General features: G+C 37.0%; 1 long non-coding RNA gene across 16 annotated transcripts in view; it reads left to right on the top strand.

Moving 5' to 3' along the window:
- The first annotated feature begins 655 nt into the window (after window positions 1-655).
- The window catches only part of LOC136106144 (uncharacterized), a 474,182-nt gene continuing 447,383 nt past the window's right edge, over window positions 656-27,454 (top strand). For 15 of the 16 annotated variants that reach the window (XR_011740870.1, XR_011740872.1, XR_011740874.1 and 12 more), the window contains exon 1: window positions 12,397-12,554. This is a non-coding gene — a long non-coding RNA (uncharacterized lncRNA). Of the gene's footprint in view, window positions 759-12,396; window positions 12,555-27,454 lie in introns of those variants that run through there. The other variant, XR_011740879.1, reaches the window with a different exon arrangement.

A 27,454-nucleotide genomic window follows, 5' to 3' on the forward strand; every position in this document is an offset into this window, starting at 1 on the left:
ATTGTGACAATGTTTAAGTGCAAACAAAATCTGTGAGAGAAAAGAGTAGTATATTTTCAAGTGTTCATGCTTTGCAGATGGGCTAAAACAATAAACAGAATGCTGAAGTGAGGATAATAGCCCCTGAAAACATACTGAGATTGTAACTGTTGACTGAACTGTGCTGGCTGTATCTACCAACACAATTTTATTCTTAATGTATTCCCTCTTGCTTTACTTGTTTTGTTCCATTGAAATATCTCTGTCATGGAGAAAAGTTTAAAAATGCTATCCAAACTGATTCCAGCTGCTCACCTAGTCTCAGTTTTTTAAGTTGAATGCATTGGTTTCTGTCTAACGTTTGGTATTTTTATTCTAATTGAAAAATAAATTAGTTCCTTTATTGTGGTTCCAGAAGCAAGTACTTTTAACCAGAGTCAGAGGTCTCTGTGTGATGCAACTTTGATCTTCGAAGACATGTATTATTTGATATGAATATAAATAGTAGAATTTCCTATTTTACCAAGTTGAACTGTTTGCCGGTCTTGGTGTATAACTAAAGTGGTAGCCCCAATGTTGTCTTTTGAGGATGGATTTGGAGAGGAATGTAAGCCAAAAATGGGGACTCCATTCCTTCCCTGTGTCAAAGGAATACTGTTTTTGTTATTACAGACTACTTGCTCAGTGCTCCGCCTTCCATAATGTCACAAGTGTCCGACGTAACAGTGAGCTGTTGCCCAGCACACACTCCACCCTGGTTACTTGTTGCTATACTTCAGGTAAGTAGCAGTTTCATCAAACTTTATTACTACCTGTAAGATAAAACGGATTTGTGATTTTTCTGCGCGAGTCATTTTTCTGCATAGTCAGCTGTTGCTTGAATTCTCAAACTTTCCTCTTAATATCAACACCTTTTGTCTTCACATGTACTGTTGTTTGAGTTACATCAGCATGAAAGTACCATCAGAGCAATTGCCTTGAGTTTGAGTGCTAGAATTCAATAAATAAAACTAGGAAGATTTAGGCATAATTCAGGAGAGATTGTGATCCTTGTTAGTAATCTTTATTATGTCTGAGTTATTAGTTTTAGAATTATTACACTATTGTAGTCAGAGACTTTAAAACTAAGACCACTTTACTCACCAGGCTCTTAATGTTTTACAGTCTCTGCAAGATCTTTTATGAAATACTTCAACTACCCAAGATGCTTCTACTGAATTTTACAAGAATAAATATATATGACTTATTCTTGCCTGAACTAGTTCAATAGTGTGCTGTGCAAAATCAATGGGATTTGCCATAGTCGATACCTCAGCACAAATCTCTCACAACCAGTACAGTTAACAGCTGGGGTAACTTTTCTTCATGTAGTTATGCCGGAGTTACTTCTGTTTTGGAAAGTACTTTTGAATTTGTAGAATGGTGTGTGGATCACTGACTGATTATTGTTCTCAGACTTGATCAGTATTTTGTATGGTTGAGAGCAAAAGCATGCTTGCTTCCAGCACTGATGACAAAAAAGGACCATGACGCTTGAAATTCCATTAATCATAATTCCTACGGAAGTTCGGATGTTATTCAGTGACTAATTAATTAAGGAAATGTCAGGTTTTACATACATGAAGTCAACTGATGTTAGATGTACCAGCAATATCCAGTAGAAGTGATAAGTAGAAAGAAAAGGTGTTTTATTACACGAAAGTGTTTTGTGGTGACATGTCCTGCTTAAATTTTGGTAGGTCTTTTAGGCTGCATAGACTTAAATTGCCATGAGCAGTTAGAACAGAGCTTAACTTCATCTGCATTTCTGTGTGTACTCATATAAAGGAATGCTTATTCCAATCTAGCAAGTCCATTGATAACTAACTAACATTCAAACCAGATGTGAAGAGTAGAAGCAAATAAACAAGCTTCCCCTCATAAAAATGTCAAGTGCCTAAGTCCTTATCTCCAGCAAATGGAGAAATGTTAAACCACCATATTTGTGTCTTGCAACGGTCTTTTTCAATCTGAGACACTTCTTTCAAGGCCTATAGTTATACAGTTAACACTGTTCAAGCTAATAAACTCTAGAAACTCTGAAACATGTGAGTGTTTTTGTTTTGTTTTGTTTTCTTCTTTAAGGCTCTGTTTTTGAGTACTGTTTAGTGATTTTCAGTTTGGTCATGATTTGAATCCTTGTAAACTTTGCGAATCTCAGACTGCGGAACTCCTTGCTGCAGAGTGTTGTGGATGTGAAAGGTCTGGATGGGTTCAGAAGGCAACCGAAAAGGTTAATGTGGTGAGAGCCAATATATAGACCATTTCTGGCTCAGCCTGTGAACAAAAACGGAGTCTGAGGAGAAAAACTATTATATTCTTTGCCTTGTCCTAGAACTCTTCTGTAGGCATCTGCTTTATGCCACAGCGGGGAAAAAAGGAGAGACTACAGTGCTACAAACTCTGTGGTGCTGCAATGGATGTAGGTTCAAGTACAGCTGTTGCTACTTTGTTAAGACTCGGCAGAAAAAAGAGAAAGGGTTCCTTTGCAACACCATAATGCTCTGCTGCTGTTGTGAGTGGGTTTTGTTTTGTTTTGTGTTTTGTTTTGTTTGTTTGTTTGTTTGTTTGTTTTTTATAAATGGGGTCTTGGAATAAGCAAAAGCTACTTTTTGTCTCAATTAGCTATCTGAGAAATTACAGGAACACATATCTTGTAGCAATACATAAACATTATTTTAAAAACTATATTAGCCTTACAAGAGAAAATATTTGTATTTGTTATGTCTTACAAGGCACATGGAGAAACACAGAAAAATGCCTCTTGCTATATTATTGTTTTACATAATATATAAATATGAATGTCTTTGTTTTGAACACAAAATATTACAGAAGTGTCAAAGGTGCTGTGGCTTGATAGTTTTTGCCAGCAGATAAATGCATCCTGATTATATTTAAGCCTAAGCACTAACTGATAGCTCAGTGCAGGTACTTGTGCACAAATTTTCCATATTCTAAGAAAATTTGGGGAAAAAAATCTCTGAACCCAAGCCCACTCTTTCCCTGTTATCTTAGAGGTGGTGGCAGCTGAATGGTAGCAGTGTGACAGAATTTGAGGAGTGATGGGAGGTGGTGATGACACCTCCCCTGGCAGTATCTTTGGGGGCTGTTGCCTGTCAGCAACTGCGCTTTCCCATCTCTTTTAGGTGGTGGAATGGGAACATGTTCCTGCACTTCAGCTGTGACCCACTTCTCAGTGGGGTTCTTGGTGTAATACCTGCCTGTATTGGAGGTAACAGGCTAACTCCTTAGAGTGTGGAGCAGAGAGCAAACTGTAGCTATTATAAACTGCTACAAGATTTGCCAGAATCTGATTTCTAAATCCATTCTGCCCATCTATCTCAATTCTATAACTAGTAAATCTTGTCTGCTCTTGCTTCCAATCCCTAACATTCTGTGATTCTTCTAGTGTATGGTGTGTCGTGAGAATCACTGTCTCCCCAGTGAAACCCTTAGCACTTATTTCTGATGGTTGCATATCCTGTTCATATGGACAGAGCAGAATCTGGGACCTACTTGAGGACCTGGACAAAGCAGGGAAAGTGTCTTCTTTAGTGTGCACCAATTTTGTCTGTAGAATGACTTTCCAGGTAAATTGTCTTTAAAACTTGTATTTTCTACTTCTCTCTTTTCTGAGTATTCCATTGTTGGTGACACTGTATCTGAGTTAGTAGATTCATTAGAATGCTCTTTATTGATGTTTTCTCAGACCTTTCTGAGGAAGAAATAATAAGGAATATAATTTCTTTCACTAATTTATCCTCCTGCTTTCTAGATTTCAACTCTTAATAAAATCTCACTCTGAGCAGATTTTTGAAATCAGTTTCTAGCCAATATTGTCACGGTCTTTGCATCTGGAACTCAAAGCAGAGCTTGGAAAGGCTGCTGAGATTTACGAACCTACTTTGCAGACCTTTGAAGTTTTTCTTGGCTAACATGCTTGTTCTCCTATGTGAGAGATCAGGAGACTGTCTCATCAAGTCTTTTTTTTTATTTTCCTCCCCCTCTTATGTCATATGTGACTGAAGAACTGAGTAAATTATCGTTTTCAAAGTTTTTTTTAAAATCCGTTTTGGATTTCATGTGTAGATAGAGGCCTTGCAAAGCTGAGGAAGAACTATTATTATGCTACTTTACAGGAATTTTGTATCAACAGTCTGAAGAAGCCTCAATGGAGTAATGAGGAGAAAGAGCCCATTTTAGAGAGACCACTGTGTTTTTTAACAAACAATTTCAACTTGTGCTAATATTTTAAAGAAGTATTGGGTGAAAGATGATAATTAAAGAACTGTGATACCTAAGTGTTTAATAAAATAGTGGAAATCTGTGAAGATCCAAATTTCTGCTTAAGGAGGACCTCAGCAAACCCATTTTATTCAGCTTAGGTCTTGTAATAGCTTCCTCCCTCATTCCTGTCAATAAATTACTTGCCTTGTATGAAAGCATTGGTGGGACTTGTTACTTATAAGTACCTTAAGAATGCAAATGCATGGTAAGTAAAACTTACAGAAAAACCTTTTTTCCATGTTTCTGTTCTTTAACAGTATCTGTCTTTAAAAGAAATAAAAAAAAAAAAATCCCTGAAATTTGTACAATGTGGTGTTCCTTGCAAATGTTAGAAAAAGCGACAAGTGTGAAATAAACTGTTTAGCAGAGCATGGAAAGTTTGTTTCTTCTTTGAATTACTTCATTAGAAGCTTTAGTGCTTCCTGGGTATATTGTGTGTGCTTTTTTCAAATAAGCTGCAATCTTAAAATGCACCCCATTTCCCATTTTGGTGATGATTTGAGTTTGTGTTGTTCTACTTGTCTGCTCTAAAATTCTCTGTATCAGTGTGTTTAAAATTCAATGTGTTTCCATGTAGGATATTTTAGCTTGAAATTTCATTTAACAATTAGCATTTACTAATGTTATTTTCTGCAGGAGCCAGGCAGTCAGCCTGTCTGACTTGCAGCGACAATTTTCAAGACTAATGAAGCCAATTATTATGTCAGTGTAAAACAAATTTAAAGTAAAAAGTCTCTAGATCCTACATGAAAGTTAGTAAGCATTGATTACATTTTACCTTTCCTATTTTAGTTATCCATATGCAATTCTGTCTCTGAACTCTGATTTCTTTTATGTTTTTGCTGGTATCCTACTGTGGAAAGAGACTGAAGACAGCTTAGGCATTCAGTTAAAAAGGAACAGTGCCCCAAATGTATCTTCTGTCTAAGTGAACAGAACATGTTGGTTGCAGAGACACATCTTTGAAGGAATATTAGAATTTTTAAAAGAAATAATAAAAAAATCCAGCAATGAGAGTGTGAACTAGCATGCTTAACAAAATGAATCAGGCAGAAAAAATGGCTAGATTAAGGAATATGAAATAATTGTTGTTGTACAGTTTGAAATTTTAAAAAGGTTTTACAACAGAGGGCATTTTGCAACAAACAAATACTAGTTATTCATACCAGCTCAGGGAAATAGGAGAACAAATGTCTGGAGTACTTCAAAGCGAGAGCTTTCAAGCAGGGATACATGAAGTGTGGTGTTAGAAATCAGAGTGCAAATGCGTATGTGTTACCGCTAATGCTCCCTGAATTCTATTCAGTTATCAGGAGCCCTTTGCTCCCTTCTGCTGTGGGGATATTGGAGTGCCAGAAGCAATGGAAGAGGAATAGATGGTAAAGTCAGTACTCAAGTTCACAGCAGTTCTGCCGTGATTTTATTGTTTGGTCGCTGTGGGATTTCAAGACAAAACCGACAGATAGAAGCAGCAGCTATGGTGTAAATGTCTTCTTCAAAAACTTGGGCTATTCATTTTTGGAGATGTTTTTGTAGCTGCTTTTCATGTGCCTTACCTAGTAAAAATTATCTTAAGTTGAAATAAATGGTTCAAAGAAGTACTGTACACTACAAGTGATTCCACAATAACTCAACATTTTAACATTTGCGAAAACACTGCTACAGTGTCTATGTGATGCACTGTAACATTCTCTATGTATAGAACAGCAAAAGCTGTAGTGTGATGAACTTTACTGCATACTAACTGCAGAAAGTTCTGACTCGTGGAATGTATGTGTAGAACTTAACTACCCCAAATCCTCAATTTAATTTAATTTCAGTGCTGCACACGTCGATAGAACGCATTGTTTGTCATAATATTCCTATCTTCCACAATTTATCCTTTTCCAACTTTTGCTATAAATTAATATTGATGAATTTTGACATACTTATCTAAAGACAATTTGGGAGGAGGATCTACTGAAAAATTTGAGCTATTCTGTACATGGTGCATGGACCATAAATGCCAATCATTCTTCTGCAATTAACTTCTTTTTCCATTAATTCCTAAACACAATCTTTTCTGCTTTTGTCACTATCTCAACTCATTGATTGATGATGCTTAGAACTGAACAGCAACCTAATGGTTTGAAAGAATTTTAGACTTGAAATACTTGGTATTTGATATAAGGATGGAAATGTTTTCATACTGAATTTTTAGAGATTGTACATGCTTGATCTGAAAATACATGCAGAGTAACTTGTTTTTTGTTGTGTGATTTTTTTTTTTTTGTTGGTGTTGTTATTATTGAAAATTAGAGTATATCATAAGTGTTTCAGCCTGTCTGGGAATCTGTGCAATGAATTTCATTGTGCATCATAGGTACACTCCAAACTAAAATATAACTCTCTACCCAACTTTCTATTAAAAATATATGCAGGTTTTAAAAATCTGTATAGAAGAAATGCTGCTGGAATTAAAACATATACAAAAAGGTAACTAGAGTGGCTTAACAGACCCAGCTCTTACAATCCAAGGAAATGAATAACTGCTCTTTAGTCTTAACTTTCTTCCTATGCATAGCAGCAAATAAACTGTAAATGCATAACAGAAATACATTTGGGATAAGAGTCTTATAAGAGTCAAGACCTTTTGATAAGGAAGGCGAAATGGGTTTGTTTTGAGGGATATTATTCTGCAAGCTTAAGAAGTTACACAAAATGTTAGTGCTCTGTGTCTGAATGCCCCAGAGTGCATAAACAGCATAATAAGTTTATACTTCAGTGTACTCAGATAGTAGAAGATCAAATCTCCTATAGTGAACTTCTGTGCTGACACTGACAGAATTTTAACCCGTGTTTCTGGATAACACTATTGGATCCATGGCTGGCTCAGCCATCAGACTGCAGCTTGTCCTTCCATTCCAGACTGAGGGTTGTAGTGCAGAAACCCGTCTACTTGTCTGTGTGCTGTTGCTTTACAGAAGAGAAGGGCCAGGAGCAGGTTGAATGGGAACTCTTCTTGTCCTGTAACCTTTTGACATCTTTTCCTCTGGCATCCTGTTTGGTTGCAGTACTACCTACACATCCATGCCTATACATGAATGCATGGCATTTGGCTTTGGTGACAGAGGGGCTTTTAAGAATGCAAGTTCTATCTCCATGTGCTTTCACTGCTACTTCAGAGTAGCAGTTTTGAGATATGTAGTTCTAGGATGAGGTAGTTGGGTGGTCGCTTGGGGAGAAGTCCTGTCAAATATTTGGTCATTGATGTGTTGTCTAATGCTGCTGTCCTATGGAGAAGATACTTTGAGCTTCCAGTCCATTTATTTGCATACAGTTACTTACATAAATAAACCCAGTCTTTAGAGTTCAGACTCATTAGGATAATAGAAAACTTTGAGTTACATGAGAGAGGGCTTTTTAGTACTTAATTATAAATACTATTAAAATACAGTAAGAAGGAGGCTGGCAGCACTGCATTGGAGATTCTCTAAAAAGGCAAATCCTCCTTTCTGTACTTACTCCTTAAATAACATTGAAATAGCTAAAAAGAGAATGAGGCCATCTAGCAAGACAGCACCTTGCTATCTGTGTTGAAAATGTAAAAGGAAAATAATCCCTAAGTTATCTGCAGTAGTTTTTTTAGCTCATTTTTGTCTCTGAAGTCCCAACATATTAAGCTGTCATGTTTTCACCTCTAACAATAAGGCTCTCTCCCACTTGATATTGTGGGAGAAGTGATTGATGATCTGAGTTCCTACAGCCCTTTCATTTAAACATATTCCATTTCCTTTCAAAATATGTTTACTATGAACTATTGGTTTGTGACTGGACCTGATGAAAGTAAATTTACATGAACAACTCAGGTCTCTGCAAGGGGAAACACTGTAACCAGGTAAGGTTTCCCTCAGTCTTTTCCATACATCACAGAAACAGTCGATGTAGCTACAATTTTATTCTTTGCATACAGACCCAGTTTATTTATTGAGCAAGGTTTCTTATTTTGGAAGCCACTTACTCAAAGTCAAAAAACATTGTGACCTCAACCCCTTATTCTCAGAATAAATCATTAACATCAGTGTCTCAGACAAAGCTTTACGCCATTTGCGCAAAATGATGAAAGAACATCTGAATACTGCATGAGAGAAGAAAGATCTTTAAGACATCCTCATAAGAAGAAAATTTTCAAGCAGAATGGTCCTTCAAGTACAAGCTAATAGCAAATTTTTGACAAAATCTGCTTGAGCTTCCAGAACTTCGATATTCTAAGCAGCTACAGATTGCTGTTTACTAATCAAATCCAACACAAGAAAAGAGGACGTGTGAACTACATCATTCCACAACTTGTCACTGCTTAACCAACAGGTATTCCCTGGAGTACAAGGACTCTGTCATTTGCAATACAGCTGCTACACTGTCTACATTAAGGAAACTGTGACATAGTTGAACATGGCTGTTGTCATCACCTCTCAGTCACAAAAAGCAGTATGTTTTCAAGAAAAAAAAAGATTCTGGGAATGTTTTTCCCTGTCTTATACAGCACTGGTTATGCACACAGTATCTTTTTTTAAAAGGAAAAATGGTTATCATTGGCCCTCTGCATAAGAAGCTGAATCTGAAAGACATTCAATGACAGGGTGGTAACATTCAATACTCTAGACCCTGCAAAGCCATTGTCTTAATCCCCCTCAAACTTCCTGGCATTGTCTGTGAAGTCAGCATTTTCACTGACCATAGATCTCATTTAAAGCAGAAACCATTGCTTGCCAGACTGTGATGAAATGATTGCCAGGACTGTAGCAAAGGATAAATGAGATTGCAATTAAAGGCATACAGGAATCAGTAAAATGCTCCCTGTGGAGAAATCAAAGGAGCTTCTAAAGTCTAAGGTCATTGCATAGTATTGGTTGAAGGTCCAAGTCAGCACAAACACCTGACACATCCTTATATTCTTTATATTTTGATACAGGCTTCTGAAACCTCCCCATCCACTTTTGACCCTTGCCAGAAAGAAAAATAGAATAAATAATGAAATTCCCAGGGCATTTTTCTAAAAGACAATATGCTGCCATGTTCATAATTTCCCTAAACAGTTACTGTAGTACCTCAACTACAATTAAAACAACTTGTATTTGGAAGGTCAATGCTGGTGCTGCCACTAGTTACCATCTAAAAACAGCAGAAATACCAGAATTGTGATACATTGCACAATATCTCTCACATGTGGGGATAATATTTTCATCAGTGTGTCAACATTCTCACTGCACATCATAGGTTAGAATTTAAACCCTAATGGCAGAGGACAGAACAGCAGGCCAGGATTAGATTTATTATGAACTTGACAAAAATCTCAGTACTACAATTAATACACCTGACTGATATCTGCAGAGTCTTAGTCCATTCTACAAACATTCACCCAGTTTTATCAGCATAGTAATATCCAACAGCCCATTCAAACTGGTCCATATCGTTTTTTCAATAAGACAGCTCTTCAGCAGCCACACTAATTTCCAAAACCAGACTCTCCCCTCACCCTACCAGTGAATCCATTCCGACTTAAGTCACACTTCTGTTTATTTTTCTCTTTTTAGCTATGTTGTACTGCTGTTTTATTCAGTGATTTACGCAAACTGTGAGTTATATACATCAAATAGGGTCTTATAACATGCTAAACTTCAGACCAGTAAAAGCAAATGGTGCCAACCAATTTGACTGTCCTGTTGATCAACATAAAATTGCCAATAACATGTAATAGTACTAAGAAAGAAATTTAAAACACACCATGTAAAAATCAGTTAAAATTAACATAGATCAGGTATGAAACTAAGCTAGAGACCTTCAAGACCAAAACCATTCTTCTCTCATGGTGATTCCTATACCCAAGGCAACTAAAAAACTAAACTCATTGTTTTTTGAACCTGAAGCATTCCAGGTCTGAATCCAAATTCAGCCTGCATTCAGTTTTTCTTATACATAACTGAGACACCTTCCCGGTTTTGTGACATATCCTGACAATCACAAACAGAAGCCAATTCTACTTTATTTCTTGGTAGTCTTCAAAGTCATTCTATCTGCTTAATTCCTAGATGAGGGTGTCTACAGAAATTATTAAATATAACTAAATAAATATAATTCAAGTAGAAATACACGAAATGTTCATTATCTTTGATAGGAAATATTCTAGAACACCACTGTTGGAAAGAATACACCTAGCATACAGGAATACCAGCAATACTTGAGCTCCTAGCAATAGAATTTTTTCCTAAAGAGTTAATTTGGACTTCCGTTGCATTAGGGCTGCATATTACCGTTTCTGCTCAGAGTTGATTTGCTTGAGCATACACTAGAGGATAGCCAAGCCAAAGAGCAGTTGTGAGACAGCTACTAAGCAGTTCAGTAATAGTCTGAATCCTAGTAAAGTAGACATGAGGCACAGAAAACAGGCAAGCACATATTCCACAAACACCATGACTTCAATTTTTAAAATCAGTATTTCTGATATGAAAAGAGTATGTCTTCGTTCATTGGCAACCAGCTGCTCTCAACTAGCTTAACAAGTATGTAGCATGAGTATTCCTCCCCTCCATTACGGCATAAACACATTTGCAGACTGCTATTTCATGGAAAGTCTGCACCATTCCTAAAAGTACTGAACACTGCTTCCACTTCCCCACTTTGTTTAAAACAGAGTTCATAGTGACAAACTTTATCCAGATGAAGCCACATTCACGTTCAGGTAGTTACAAGGGAAAAAGAGACAGAAAAACATGGAGATGATATTCGGAAAGGTAGCCAAAATTTCCTTGTTCCTTTAATTATTCATCCAATTACATGTCAGTATATTTTGATTAAGTCCTCTCTCAATAGTACAGGCAATGTAGGGAATCTGAGATTCTATCTGGCTCCACATTACTATGTACCACTTACATGTCTGATTTCAGCCATCGTCTCTCCTGGGTTTTTGGCCAGACAGTGCTTGTAATCTGATTTACTCTAGAGGGTGATTTGTAGACACCTAATCTTATTAATCTAAAAACTGCACAGTTTGTAATTTTATCTTCTACATTGTATGCCAGTAAATGTACAACTAACATGATATTCCATACCTGTACATAAGAGCTGAAATCTGTTAATACATTACATGTAAAGCTACTTGCTCATTAGAGAACAGAGTTCAAATGGTCTTGGTTCCAAGGTCTCTCTTCTCATCATTCATCCATTAGAGAAGCATGAAAATTAAACCTAAATTTAAATCATTAAAAAGTAATTCAGAAACATTAAGTAAAAAATAATGGTCAAAAGAAACCCATCATCTGTTAGATAACTACATACGTCTACAGATACGCTTATAGTTTAGCTCCGTGATGATATTTTCCATTACATAGCATTAATTTACTTTGCTAAATGTAATACAACTTAGTACACAAACCTCAACACTCCAAATTAAATAAGCATTACCTCCTATTTTACAGTCAGTAGATGTGAAGAAGGCTGAGCTGCTCAGCCTGAGAGCCAAGTGGGAACAGTGTGCATGTTACAGAATACACACAGGGCTTAGGTGCTCAACTTGACAAGAACCGCTCAAGTTTGATACTTAAAAATGAAAACCTATGACTTGCAGAAGGGAGATTATAAGACCTAGATTCCCCAATCTTTAAGAGAAAACTGTTTTTGCTATATTGTTGTTCTGCCTCTAATCAAGGCTAGTCCAAGGTAGAAGTCAGACAGAAAGAGGTTCACGAGCTGGAAAAAGAAACACTGTATTTCACCCCTTACTCTACGATTTTTTAATTTCTCATGTCTGTGAGTACATATTTGTGGCTTCCAACATTACAAGATTCTGTAAGATCCATTAGATTTCAGTTTCAGGTCTCAGCCTCAGCAAACATGTTATTCTCCATATACATAGAAGACTAGGTGAGCTACAGTGCCATGTACAACACAAGGGAGATTTCATATTCCTGAGAACACTATAAACAGAACAAAGAAAACACACTTTGCCTCCCTGTTTTGTGTTGTGCTTTTTGTTTGTTTTTCCTCCCCTCTTCAGCACAGCAGAATAGCTATTAAACAGATTTATTGGTGGTATGTATGATTATTTCAGGAGAACCGTGAGGGAGCAGTGGATCTACATTCACACCTCATTTCCCATCATATCCCACCAGAACCGATGACCTCTCCTGCCATACACTCAGCTCAGGGATAGGACCGGACAATGTGAGAGAATACATATCCAAAACAAAGATATTTTTCTTGCTTTTTCACAGGTAAGAGCATAAATTTGTTTCTCATATGTATAGACATGTATGTTTGCTTTGAATGTGCAAAGCAGCATTGCCACATTTTTACCATCTGTCACCTCACCAAGTGAGATACAGCTGTTGTTTTTGCCTTTTGTTTTGGTTTGCAACCTTTTTTCTTGGATTTCATGCAACATAAAGTAGACTTACATAATATAAGCTATTACTAAGTGGTTTTCCAAGTAACAGTGAGCAACACTTCCTTCAAAGGCAGTCTCAACCTTTCACAGTAAAACTCAGGTCTTCACATAAACACATCATCTCAAGCACTCACATGTAAAAGTCACCAACAGTGGGCAGAACAGCTAAAAGGCCAAGTCTAGAAATGATACTGCCTGGTGGCAGATACATCCAAAAGGCCAGGTACCCCCCAGCCCTGACAAAAATCACACACACACTGACTAGTGACGTGCATCATCCCTGAACAGAGGCCCTCAATTACTATGCTGAGCAGCACTGATGTTTTCTACACCTGATAGAACACACTTTAGTGACCAAATCAAGAGCATCTTGCAGGGGAAGCCTTGGAACATAATGCATATAGAAGCTGGGTGACACAAGTTATGTTCTGTAACCTGTAGGGTTAATTAGAAGAGTTATGAAATTCATTGCCAGCACTGAGAGTGTCTTCCAACTGTAAGGAAGAGCTTTTGGATTATAAACCAGGTATTGTTCAATGCTTGATAAGCAAGTTTTACCTATTTTTAATTTAGTGATCTCTGTTCAGTCATAAAGCATCATCAGTGGTTGCTATGATTTCGCTAATTAAAGCATGTTTGCAGTATGTTTTTAGTATGTCATATCTATGTATTCATACACTATTTATACTTCTGCAGCATCATCAGTCAATAAGTATTGTTTTGTCTACTGAGTTCACTTCTTGTTCCTCTCCCTCAGGAACAGCCCTCTTTATGTTTTTAAGGATTGGTTAATTCTTTGCAATTATCTCCAGCCTCAGACCTGCACTCTGTTTTGTTTGGCTTTTGGGGGTTTTGTTTGGTGGCTTTTTCTTTTGAATCAACGGCAGGGGCATCTTTTAACATCCTCAACACTCTTTGGGCAACAGACATTTAGAACAGCAATGTTGTGTGCCAGCACAGTCTCATCAAGACAGTATTTTAATTATGCAGATATCAGGATCTCCAAAAGTCTTAGAGGTAAAGTAAAAATCACACTGAACCCAATGCTCTGTCCATCTTCTGGAATTTGTCTTATCAGGGAAAACTAGAACTCAAGGTCTTTGAACAAATTGACTTTTCTAACAGGAACTGCAACAGTGCAGATAACTGAAGTAAACCACGTTTGTAGAGACAGATCAAAAGTAACTTTATCATTGAAGCATCAGCCTAGGCATTGAAAACATAAGAAATTAAAGAACTAGTAATTCATGTTTCTTTCATATGTAATTGACGTCAGTGAATTGAATTATTTCATCTAGATAAGCCTTCAGGAAGAGCTATCCCCAATTCAAATAGCAGCTGTCCACAAAAGGTCCCCAAAGAAACAAATGGATGCTTTTAGATTAAAAAGTCGCATTTCTACAGAAGTTTTATCAGCTAAAGCATGGAACTGTGCTCTATATTTAAGCAAAATACACACACACAAGTGAAAAGAATAACTGTGATATTCCAGAATACATTTTTCATCATCCCAGCCTTCTGCAGAAACAAAGCAAAAAAGTGCACCTTGCCTAGACATACCATAACTTCATAAACATATTTCCACCTTAATCATGAAAAAGGTGAGAACAAAGTAATTTATTTTTTTAGTTGTTTCTATTCATAATAACTTTATTCTGACAACAAATTTCCTTAAAAATAAGGCAGAATCTGTCAAGGGGAAAAAAAAAAAAAAGAGACTTCCACCACAGTACCAGCTTCATTTTCACCTTCTTAATCTACCTCCTTCAGATACCCCAATCCATTCACTTCCTTCCTATATCAACATTTATGTAGTGCATATCTCTTATAAATGAAATCCCAAAGCAATGATGAGCTTGTTAGAAGAATAACTTGATGCAGATTACTACTCAGCAAGGATACAGCCAGCAAAATAAAAACATCTTAAAATGAGCACTTGGCAGTGGCTATCAAATCCAGCTTGTTACACAGTATTGCCATCATTTATAACAGTGCACTCTAATTAAGGTAAACGAGATAGCAAGAACACAGTGACATTGTTAACTTAATGACCCATAGCCAAATTACTTAAAACATCTTTGAAGTTCAACTTAATTGTAATGGATATAATATTGAAGAATTTAAAGAAGCTCTGGATGCCTTGTAGAATAACCGTAATGATCTTTCTCTCCTCTTCCTTGAATTTTGGTGTTTGTGTCTGTGTTTAGAATACTGCTTATAATCCATCTCTTTAGTATGGAAGCTAATTCCAGTTTATAGCCAGTGCCATCCTCACAGTAAGATGTCATTCATGGTCTCCATTACCATGTCATATTTTAAACTAATAAGGTACAAGAACTTGGCAGCTATTAAGACGAAATTGAGTTTTGATCAGATTCTCAGTTCTGTTAAGTGAGGTTCTGTCAACGCAAAGAAAGATACCTTTGCAGATTCCAAAGGTGTTGTCTTTTAAAATAAATAAATAAATAAATGCAAAGCATGCAAAAACCACTTTAAATTAATTACCAATATAACTGTATTTTGCATTGTTGTAGAAAGCAATCTCAGAAGCACCACAGCGTATTGTGGGCTTCCAACCAAAACAAAACACATTAAAAAAATGCAGCTTTACTGCAAATGGCAAGTTTAAGTTACTCTGGAGATTCTTAGTGAAATCCAACATAGTTATTTTTCTTACCTGAGTGCATTGTTTTCATCTGCAGAGCGAGACTTGATGTCTAGCATGAATTTGTTATAAAACAGAAATAGGAAGAACATTTTTTTCATTTTTTTCCAATTATTTGATTATGAGCTCCAGAAGGAGAGTTACTTCCCACATAATGCAGAACAATCAGATCTGTTTAAGACCATCGGTACAAATCATGAAAAAGATTTGGAGCATTCAGAAAAGACAAGCAAGTTGTTGCATTTCCATACTGGTTATTAGAGAGTGAACAATCAAAAGCACATTTACAAGAAGAACAATACACACAGGAAGGAAAGAAAAGTTAAAACACAAAACACAACACCACACACTTTAACCAGTTTATATTGCAGTCTTTCAATGCTGAACTGCAATAGAACTATTACACACAGCAAGTCCACCCACTAATTAAGGGTACTGTTAATTAGCATGTATTACTGTTAGAGACAGGGTTTGGATGCCTCTAACACCTTTAGAATGATCTCTGTTTCACCCAAGACAATAAAGAGATCTACTACTACTCACAAACTTCCTCCGTTAACATTACTCTCTGTCTCCGATTAGAAACACCAAAGAAATTAGTCTAAATGCTTTGTAATTTACCCACCTGCTACATGATGTGGGTGATGATTTCATAAGCCACATTTGCTGCATTACCTAATCACCCAGTGCTGCCAATCTCAGTGTAGCGTGCCAAGCACAGGGGGTAGGGGAGTTCTGGCTTTAATTCGGAGCACAGGCCTATTACACAAAGCCAAGTTCAACAGAACAAGATTCAGAAAGATCAATTATACTCCACACTTAGAGTTGTAACTCAAGAAATGTTAAGACTTAAGTGATAGTGCAAGTTTTTCAAACTGGGTCTTGTTAATGCTAGGTCTTTTCCCACAAGCAACATATGCCGTGAGGACACAGCAGTCCAAATTTCAGCATAGCCTGTACAACACATCAAGGACTCTGGATTTGGACATGGGTCACGTATTTACTAATGCTAGCTGAAGTAGAATTAGTTTGGATTTGCTTATTTATGCTGTTAATCATATTTTCTTTAGCAGCACAGACAGATTATTAAACTGAGCCTTTTAAAGTATATGGTTTATTATAAATACATACCAAATAGCTAGGGCAACTGGCATTTCAAGACAACCATTTGGAGATTTCAGTCTCCTGCTTCTGTTACGTGCTGTGTGGACAAAGAGTTAAATCACAAATGTGTTCTTAGCAGCAAAATAGGGCTCTGATCTCTGTGAAGCTCCCAAGCCTTCATTTCACACAAGCACAACAGGATCAACATTTCCATGGACCTGATGCAAATTTTCAAATGTAACTACATATATAAAAGAAAGATAGTTAAAAAAAAATTACTTTGGCTGAAGTAACAATATGATCCCATATATCTCAAACTCATGTGCTGTTTTTCCTTGCAGAACACCTGACCACAAGTAGTTATAATTCTAATATTACATTATCATTTTAGACATGTGTGTTGCTTTTCCCTCTTCGTAACAGCAGACTTTAGTTTTGGACTGGAGCTATACGTTCCCTTACAACCATTATAATCCATCACATTGAAACTGCCTTCAGACTTTCACAGGCAATGGAAGAGAAGCAGGAACCAGCGTTGCAGTGAGCAGCTGTCAGTTGCTACAGTTTTGCTGCCTTTATAAAGTAAAAAAATTCAGGTCTTGTTGCTTTGGCAAATTTTTCCCAAAATTTAGATGCAACAAGTGGAATCTTCCTTTTGCTATGTGTTGTCTCACTTGATCAGTCTGTGACGATTTTATCTCCAATTCTATGTTTCTCATGTTATTTGAAGATTAATATAAAACAGATACTTGTGCTGCATTTTAAAAACCAACTAACAAACAAAGAAACAACCCCACACAAACACACACACACACACCAAAACCAACCAAACAAAACCCTACCAGTTTTGTGTTTAGGACTTTTAGTGTTTAACCACACAGTTTTCAATCTTTCTACAGTCAATTCATCAACATAACAGATATTTACCAGTATTCTCACCAACATTTTTTCTGTTTATCAGACCAGGTAAATTTTCCAAAATGCCTCTGTGGGAGGAAAGATACTTTTTTGGAGCTGCTTCTGAATTTTTAAGGTGTCTGCCTAACAAGAAACATTATAGTCCAGTTGCACATTAAACAGTTCCCAGAGAGGGGACGAGGAGTGTACATTTGTAAAGTCCACTGAAGCTGTGTGGTTTTATTTTCATTGCTTGATCATTGAGTGCCTCACAGGAGTCAGTACAAACTCCAACTATTCTATGCCTCACAAATTAAAAAATAAGAATAATTACCAAACAACAATACTAATGCTTGTTTCTACTTCACTTAGAATTTTAGAATGGATTTAGTAGAGATCAGTTTCTGATGTTACGTCACAGCAGAGTTACTTGACTTTTGAAACAATCACTGAACAAGAGAGAGATCACAGTTGGACTGTCTGGCTTATGAATTACAGTGCTGTAAAAATAATGCTTTATAGCATTTGGTCCCAGCATGGGAAGCAAGAATGACATGAGTGATCCATGCAGGGGCTGTATCTTTTTTTTTTTTTAAACATTTAAAGAATAACTTCAGTGTTATATCATTAACTTTCAAGTCAAGGTTAGAGTATTTGCTTAGCTTCTGCTTTGCAACACATAAAAGAGCTCTTCCTACTTTTTGTGGTACAACTCTAGCAATATTTAGAATTTTTTGTTGTCGATAATAGTCTAATTATTAATTTCAGGTAAGATTGTTTTCCTCTTGAGGAGGGAGAACGTTCATCAAAACCAACTTTATCTGAAGAGAAATTACCCTCTTATTTCTGTCTTCATGATCAAGAGATTATTTTTTTGCGTTGACTCTGAAGGGATTAAATTAGCCTCTGAATAATATTATGAAGTCTTGTCCATACCCTCCTTGCATATTTTGTTCCCAAGTACAGTTATAATCTTTTGAAGAAAGCCCTTCACTTATATATTTTTTTTCCCTAAATATGGGGACTCTTGTGCTGTCACACTACAGCACTGCAGAAGGGAAGACAGTTGCAAATATGTGCTTTACAAAGGAAATGCGTTTTTTTTCTCTTCCACTGATTGGGTTTTCTGCAGTCATCCTTTTTCTGTCTCTTGTCTGATTTTAATAATGAGATTTAATAGGAATGCAAAATTTGTGGTAACAAAGATGGACATTAAGCATGCATCTTCTGTCTTCAGATAGCTTCTAAATTAGGTCTGGATAGCTATCTAGACCTAATTAATTATCTCGTGGCTGTCTAGTCCGTGTTGCTGTTGGTACTCTGACTCCTGCACAATGATAGGCTGTTATTAGACCAGCTTTGTTCCCAGGGTACAGAATCCATGTATGACTTTTCTGATCCATGGCCCACAAGCCATACTCTACCAACACTAATGTTTATAAAAAAACCCCTGTAAACAATATTAAACACTCCTGAAATATATATATAACCCATTTTTCACAGGAAATGTCAATTTGATAAACACACATATACACCAGCCCACATAATGTGCATCAAACTTTGAATGTATTTTCCAAAGTTAAATTTTTGCTTCTGCTTTTTAAATTCTTGCCATTCAAACCAGTTCCTCTCTGCTGGGGTGCAGGACGCAGCAAGGTGCTGCCCAGCTCCTTTGGGAGGGTTGAATGGCAGCGAGGAACCACCAGAGACCCCGGTGGGTGGCTGTGCTGCCCTCATGCAGAACCTGCTGATGCTCCTGGGCATTGCCTTGCGCTTCATGGTTTGCCAAGCTTGACGTTGGGTTCCCTGTCTGCCTAAGGATTGTTTTCCCTGCCTATGTTAAAATCTCCTGCTGTTGAAGATATAATTTTCATTTTAATACAAATAGAACATTTTAATGTACTTTCATTTTTAGAGATCACCAAATGAATAGTTGCTCTCTTTGAGTTATTTTACTTGCACATATTTCAAGGAAATATTTTTTTCTCCAAAGTCAGCTAGTGCATCACTGCAACTCATTTACACTTCTAATAAAGCTGACCATAAAATCCTATCTGTGAAGCAATCAATGTTTGATACAGTGAACACTTCTTAAAGTTGAAATTTCACCTTTCGTAGTAAGATCTGAAGGGTTTATATGGAACTTTATAGCTTTATACATTATATTTTCTTGCTTTGTTTTCATCATTGTTAACTTCTTTAATTTGTATCATGTACTCCTGTCATGAATATGAAGTCACACTCAAGGAAAACAAAAGTGAAAAAGATCAAAAGAGAACATGTAATGATCTTCTGGAGGCTTAGTACTCTAAGTTCTGCTTTTCTCATCATTTTTTTGGTGCTGATCAAGCCTTCAGGTTTGCCCAGTGAAAAAAATCCATTGCAAACCATTCAAAACAAAAGCTTGACACTAAGTTCTATTTTTTTCAGTACCTAAAGGGTCTTTTCTCTAAAGCAGTTTGGGAATTTTTCTTCTTGTTCTGCAGCAGTATCCTTCATATTCTTTGCCTGGCGTTTCATCTCTGCAATGAAATGCAAGTACACATAAAAGCAATCTGAAAAATACTGTCTTATCCAGTTCATGTTGAAGTCAGTGGGAGCCCACTTAGATTTGAACTGTAACTCGCTTCAGTAGTAATGCTTTTGCACTATGAGCTGCATAGTATTACCTGGGAGATGTTAGTGTATGTATTACTGCAACTGCCCATTTGTAGTGGTGGCCAAAATGAGTTTAAGAAGTTACTTTTCTAACATACACATTAGAACAAAATTAGACAATGACTAATAGCTACTTTCCCCCTCCCTGCCCCAATTTCTAATCTGAAGTTGTGCTTGCAGTAGTGTGCAGGACCACAGGAAGCCTTGTGCCGTGCCCTTTAAAAGAAACTCCAAGAGCATTGCTCCCTTCCATGGAGCACGTATGATCTGGGTGTAAGAAATGCCTTCAGCACATTAAATTGGAAGCAGGGGCTATAAAAAGATCTGATGTAGCAAATATCCAAGTCTTGCAGTTAAGCCAGCATTAACAATTTGAATTGTCTGTGGCAAAGGTGGGTTCCTCCCTCCCTTCTTCCCAGCAGTGTAGCAGGAGAGCTGGCTGGGTATAGAGGAACCTTCAGGGGATTGTTTCTAGCAATGACATCTCTCTATGGTTGGTTAAGGTGCCATTCCATGAGCAGTAGTTGAGGGATGGCTATAAATACAAGGCTGACTTCAGATTGTCTGCAGGGATCTTGACTGTAATTCTCTGCCACTTGTCCCAGCTATAGTTAGAAATGTTCTGGTGAACATACACTGAAGTCTTTGCAACAGGTCTTTTTTTCCTCATCAGTAGAGAGTCTCAGAGACTACTTTGCAGTAAGGTGGGATTTAAATGATCAATGTTCTGCATTTCTAGAACTTCTGTTTAAAAGTTAAAGGTATTTATATAGAATTTCCAAAAAAGTACTTCAAGATAGAATTAGGAAAGACCAGTTTTTAAATCATAGAATTGTTTTGATTCTGAATTTCTGTGGGGTTTATTTTGCACAGCATTAGTGCCTCTGCATATGATTCTGGTATCGTTTGCAGAGAATAATAGATGATGATGTATATGTAATATTTTACTTTTTTTTAAGCTGTTGCTTTGGTTTTTGCATTTTTCAATGGTTTTAGTATAGTTTGAGCAATGATTAATTCAGCCATTTGTACTTAGTGGTACTTTGAGGTATTCCAGAAGACAGAGGTCACAGAGTGAAGGGTTTTGTAGTGAACTTTATTTCATTACTGAAGTTTACATCAAACACACTGCCATTTCCACAGTGGGCAGGGCAAGGAAGATCCATGGCCATTTCCTGTAACAACTTCAAAACTGATACTGGTTTAGGCAGTTGATTTGGGCAGCTTTTCGGACCAATACTTGGGTAGAGAGGTAATCTTAATGACTTTGGTAAGATTTGTTATGTCTTGGTGCACCATTCTGTAGTGGAATTTCGGAGGAACCATCTCCTGTCCTTGCTCCCACTGCTGAGAGCTGCTCTGCTGGTGTTGCTTGTTCACTGCAGTAATAACTGCATCTCGGCATAAAACAGTATTGTGAGTCTAGAATAGAAATATAACATTATATGAAATATATCGACTATGAAGAAATGTAATTTTTATTGTCTGCTTTCTAGAAACAGCTGTCCATTATCAATGGAAAGAAAAAGCTGCTAAACCACAGAAATATATATAGTATTGTGACTGCATTGTTTTGATGTAAAGCTGTTACCTTTATTTTAATGTATGCATGCTTGTGCTTCATTTCCTTTATTAGTAGTTACCCAGTTAGATTACTGAAATGAAAGATGATTACCTCCTATTAAAAAAGTAGCACAGAGTGCTAACATAAAATGTAATCTCTTGTATAGGTAGCTTGAGATGCTCCTTTTTTTTCAGCAGCAGATAAGCCTCATTCCTTGTAAAAAAATAGTAACAGTAAGAAATCCTGTCTGCAGTAATGATCACTGGTTGATTCTGCAGTCACAGACAACAAAGCTGTGCCACATGAATGAATCGCTGCTCAAGTCTGAGGGCTTTAGGGCTTTTTGCTGTGCACAGGAGAGGCTTACAGCGTCCAAAAGATGAAAAATAACCTTCTGAGAAGATGTGTTATGCTGTAATGTTAAAGAGGATTGATGCTTTGTATCTCATCAAGAGTTGTTCCAGGTGCACAAGTCTCCTTGCTACCTTCCTGTGATGAGGTAAAAGCTTTGTTCTCAAGTTGAAAAATGAAGATATGCAGGATATGCATATGTTCTCTTAAGAGATGTGTGCTGTATTACATTTATTCATCAAGATTTAATATAAGTAAGTTAAAAGTCACCTAGCATTATAATTGAACTTTGATCACCAGTTATTTTTTTTAATTAGTTCTTGCTGCTCTTGGCAGAACATCTATTAATAGTTATTGTTATCTGGGTGCCTGTTGAGTCATTCATTGTGTGCTTGTTTACAAGTAGTCCAAGGGAAACAGGACTGTATTCCCAAATCTGCAGTGATCATGAGAGTAAAGGCACTTATGGATTCAGGGAGTTGAGTCCCTTCTGTGAAGGGGACTGAATTTGATTTTGAGTTGTTGCATTTGGGCTGGGTTGCGACATGAACTACTGATGACAAGTGACCGTGTCTCTGGAGCTAAGATCTTCACTGTAATGCTCCTCTTCCTTCCCTGAATGAAGACAGTGAAAAAGTTTGAAGTGCTAAGTATTGAAACAACTCAGATGTGATCAATAAACTTGTCTCCTTCTCAAAAAACTCCCAACAAACAAGCAAAAAGAAAATCAGAACTTTGATAATCAAATCATGGAGAGGAGAAAAAAGGTAGGGAGTGAAGTTGTGAGGGTTTACTTACCCAGTGCAAAAACCTGAAGTTGCTCTCAGCTGATGCAGATGCCTGCATTTATTTACCTTCTCCAACCTTAAATGCAGTAATTAAAAAGGCTTTGACTTCTCCTCTGGCACCTCTTGCTCTCTGAGTTAGCCAGAAATGCCCATAATTCACCTGTAGAGCACTTGTGTGGCAGGTTCTCTCCCAAGCCTGCAGCCCAGGCCACATGCGCTGGGGAGATTCCAGTTGAAGTGACTGGGTATCTGTTTCTGTCATCAGCGTGTTTCCTGGTGTTACAGAGGCCATGGAATGCAATGTATTTGGCCATGTACATTTATAGTTGCTTACTTTAATAAATGGCTATAGACAAGGAAGTACAGAAACATCAATTTAATTTGACTTAATGCAGTTATAGGATGTTATTTGTTTTATTTTTAATATTCAATTCTGTTTGTGTGTAGAGAAGTCTAGGACCAGAATTGTATGACAGAAACGTCAAAGATACTAAATTAAACTTTGAGTCTAATGATTAATGTTTATGGATTTGTAGGATTTTCTACATCTAACATCTTGTTTCCACTTTTTTACTATGAAAGATTATTTTATGGTTTCCTAATCAATTTGTCCTATCTTTTATTTTCAATATCTATGTGTCTTAATGTAGCATTGGATACCATATTGATAAATGATGTCAAATCATCTATATCTGTTGTATCTGGTGGGCTGCAGAATAGCCAGACCTTAAATTAAAGTACTTCAGTGTTCAAAGAAATACAAAGGAATTTGCTGTTTTGTGTAGTTGTATCAGCTGGTTCCAGATACTGTGTTGCTTAACAGTCATTGCTATTTTTCTCTTCTGACCTTTTCTCTTTTCCCCATTTTTCACTTAGAGTTGCATTTATTTATGTTGATTTATCCTGAGGCCCATTTTCTCGTTTTCCTTTCTGATCAAGTGTGTTGCTGTTACTTTAGAGGACTTGCCCAGATACCTGCTGCACAGATGGGCACTATCACCACCCAGAACAGGGGGATGAGGCAGAGAATAGACAAACCCTCTCTTCTGCCATGTTAAAAAAAATCTAGTAAGCTTTTTGGACACTTCATATATTCCTTATTCCAGCAATTAAAGACCACAAGAAAGGCAGTAATGCAATGAAACTCAGAATTTCTCAGGGATGTCTGGGGAGGATCTCATTGTATACTTACAAAAATTGTGCAAAACTTCTTTGCAACATTGAAATGAATGGCAATGGATGTATCTGCAGGCTTTTAGAGATTCTGAAACTAATATGCAATTTCATGTGTATACATGTATGTATTTTGATAGTTAATTAAGTAGTGATTTGATCACCAGTATTTTGTGATGTTCAGGTGGAACATTTCATTTGCGAATTGTAGCTGGATGTTTTCATCGCTTGATAGATTTTCTTCAAAGCCCCTGCAGTATGCATACACTAAATTCTTAACAGTCATTATCTAAGAAGAGAGCTTCACAGAGACAGTTCGGTTAGAATACTGCTTTGTTCAGTAGTCACAGGTCAAAGCTTCATAGTAAAGTGGCTATTGATATTATTTTTAATAGCCACTTAAGATCATTATCTATTAGCAATTCTAAATCATACACTTGCTAGTAGTCTATATTCTGAAGGATTACGGATAGCTGCTTCTTGGGGATGCAAGTTGGTTGTTTTTATGTGATCAATGTGATTGCTACTAATGGTTTGATTTAAGTGATTACTGGGCATGAAGAAGTTTTGTAATTTGTTCTCCCCAGTGAATAATCTTTGGTTTCCTGGATACATTTTTTCTGTTTATCAGTTGGTTAACTTCGGGTAAATGAGAGAGAGAGGAGTGCATAAACCTACATCAAAGTACAGCTCAGTCTGTATGAGGCAGCCTTCCTTTCCTCTCTGCACAGGGAAGTACTTTCCTTTTGGAGCTTTGTTCTGTAGTGCAGGGCTTCTTTGAAATATTGCATTTGACACAAATGGTGGGTAACTTCTGAATTTATTGAAGAAACACAGTAGACTGAAGTGCTGAAATAGGGAGATTTATAGGTTATTTATGGCATAGTTCCTGTGGAATTTGGCCCAGTGTGATTGTTATCTTCGTAGACATATGAGAGGAAGAAGGTATTGTTGCCTTTACCAGGCTGTAGTTATTATCCACTAACTGGCCTTACAGAAGAGGTGCTCTATACAAAATGCATGATAGTGCTCTACAACATAGAGGGTTTTAACAAACTCTTGGATCAGGTGTGGTGCTTAGTATTGACAAAGCTGTTCTGTGATGAGCTGTTCTGGTCTTTTGAAATAAGCACTGACAAAAGCTTTACAGTATACTTTGCTCTGGATTCCGTCTATTTAAAAAAGACTCCCCTGTTTTAAAAAGAAACAGTAACTGTTTCAATGGGAGCAGATTTTTCTCCCTATCCCTTTATGCAATAGGTCCCACTGTCCTCTTGCCATGTAAAACAAAGAAAAAAGTAATGATTTTTCATGTTTTTTTAAAAAAACTTTCTGAATAACAGACCCTTTAACATAATATTCTGGCTTACAGTGTCAGGGAAAATCATGAATTTTATTTGTTGAAATAAAGTTCTTGTTTATAATAGTTTTAAGCCTTAGAAGGTAAATTATTTGCTGTTTCAAATATGATTTTTTATTGTGATGAACAACTTTTGGACAAGTGCCAGGACAGAACTAGCTGGTTCTTCCTCACATACAAGACATCGGTTAACCTTTGTAAGTGATAAAAGTTTGGAGTTTCACATGTACTTTGCATGTACGGATATACACATATGTCCATGTATGCATTTTTCTAGTCATGACACTGAATGTGCCAGCTATATTATGTTAAAGGAGGACTAAATATAACTTTGTTATACTTCCAACATGACCTTTTATTTTAGCGATTTTAAAGCCAGTATGAAATTTATTCTGGCATATGGAGAACCCAGCCCAATCATTAATGCTGCCAGAATACACTGTATCTAATTAAGAACCCAAATCACTACACAAATCTCTTCTTGACAGAAATTTCACTTCCAAGGTAGATGAGAGAAAGTCTTACAGATGGCATCACCTGCAACAAAATACTGTGTTTAGATTCTCAGTTCTGGGTAAAACAAACAAAAAAAGCTTCACAATTTTCATGCTTGGAATTAGTGTTTGAAATTCTGCCTTTGCAACTTTCCTACATTCTCTTTCCATTACTTTTCTAAACAGTGTTTTGTTCTTGTAAATAGCTTCAATAAAATAGAAGTAAATTTTGTCTTTCTCATGATCTAATATAGCCAGACTCATGTATTCCCTGCACATCATTAGTGCTGATAGATTCTCCTGTTCAGAAGCGATCTTTTCGGCAGTGACGCGTGAGGATAGGCAGTGCCCTTGTGATCAGAACTTTGTAATCAGGCATGCATTGTGCAAGGAAGAGAACAATTATATTATCACATATGATGCCAGAGAAAGCTCATTTCCTGGGCTGGGAAACTTTCTTTAGTGGCTGAATGTATTTTTGTAGCTTAAGGCTGAGTTTAGAGGAGCTCCAGAATAACCCTTCATTTCAAGTTGGTGAAATTAGGTGAAATTACATGTTGGTAGATGTATTTGTGCTGTATGGTTATCTGAGGGCATGAGTGCTGCATGTACCTTGACATTTAATACAGTACCCTCTGGGCTGACCATTATCAAGCACAGGATGATACCAGAGGCCCCAGGGCTATAAATGGCTTGGGTTTATAGTCAATGACTGGTTGTTAAATCAAAGCAAATTGGAGAGCCAGGGTATAACCTGCTTTAGAGGTAACAAACTGAACAGAAAAAGAATCCAGCAGAGAAAAATCAGATGTTATGTGAAACTGCAGACCAACAGAGAGAGAACGAAGAACTCGTCGTTCTCCAGGTTCCCCATCAGCGCACGGCGCTGTTCCATCCCATGTGCAAGGCTTTGCACTCTTCCGTGCTGAACTTCAGGAGCTCCTCAGTAGCCTCTTTCTCCAGCCTGTTCAAATCCTTCTGAATAACCTTTGCCTGCCATTTACCACTCACCACTTGAGGACTGATGTATTGCAGCGATTGATTTGAACCAACACATATAGGTGGACACACTGATTTTTACATGAGGGACACACTGTTTTTTACATGAGACTTACATATTTTCATGTAGGTAATTTTTTTTTTGTGGGCCCTTCCTGATGAAATATGAAAATAACTTGATCTTTTTGTGCTAGCTTTGCTGTAATGGCTTGGAGTTATTCCAATTCAACATTCTTACATAAATAAGCCTTAGGGAATTGTGCTTCATTCCAGGAGGCTCTTGTTCCTTGACTAAAGTCTATAGTACACAAGATCTGTATAACCAAAGAGAGGGGTATAAAGACTACTTGTAAGAGTGGGAGAGTTAGACTTAGAGGGATGCCTGACAAGGAGCAATCAGAAAGAAGGCTGTCAGACAACTGGTTGCAGTCTGAACATGTATGTGGCCATGGGGAAAGAAATTTGTAGGAAAAATGTCTCTGTGCAGGAGTTCTATACAAGTGACTTCAAAAACACAGTAAAGTCTTACAGATTTTATTTCTACTTCAAGTAGAAAAAAGTGCTTGCCTCAGTGCCTTATGGAGTGACTGGAAGGGTCTTTTGAAAGTCTAGCACATTTTTTAAGTTCCTCTCAAATTCTAAGGTTAATGCCATTTCTTGCAGCATAGTTCACT

The sequence above is a fragment of the Patagioenas fasciata genome, chromosome 11, assembly GCF_037038585.1.
Source record: "Patagioenas fasciata isolate bPatFas1 chromosome 11, bPatFas1.hap1, whole genome shotgun sequence".
Taxonomy (NCBI): domain Eukaryota; kingdom Metazoa; phylum Chordata; class Aves; order Columbiformes; family Columbidae; genus Patagioenas; species Patagioenas fasciata.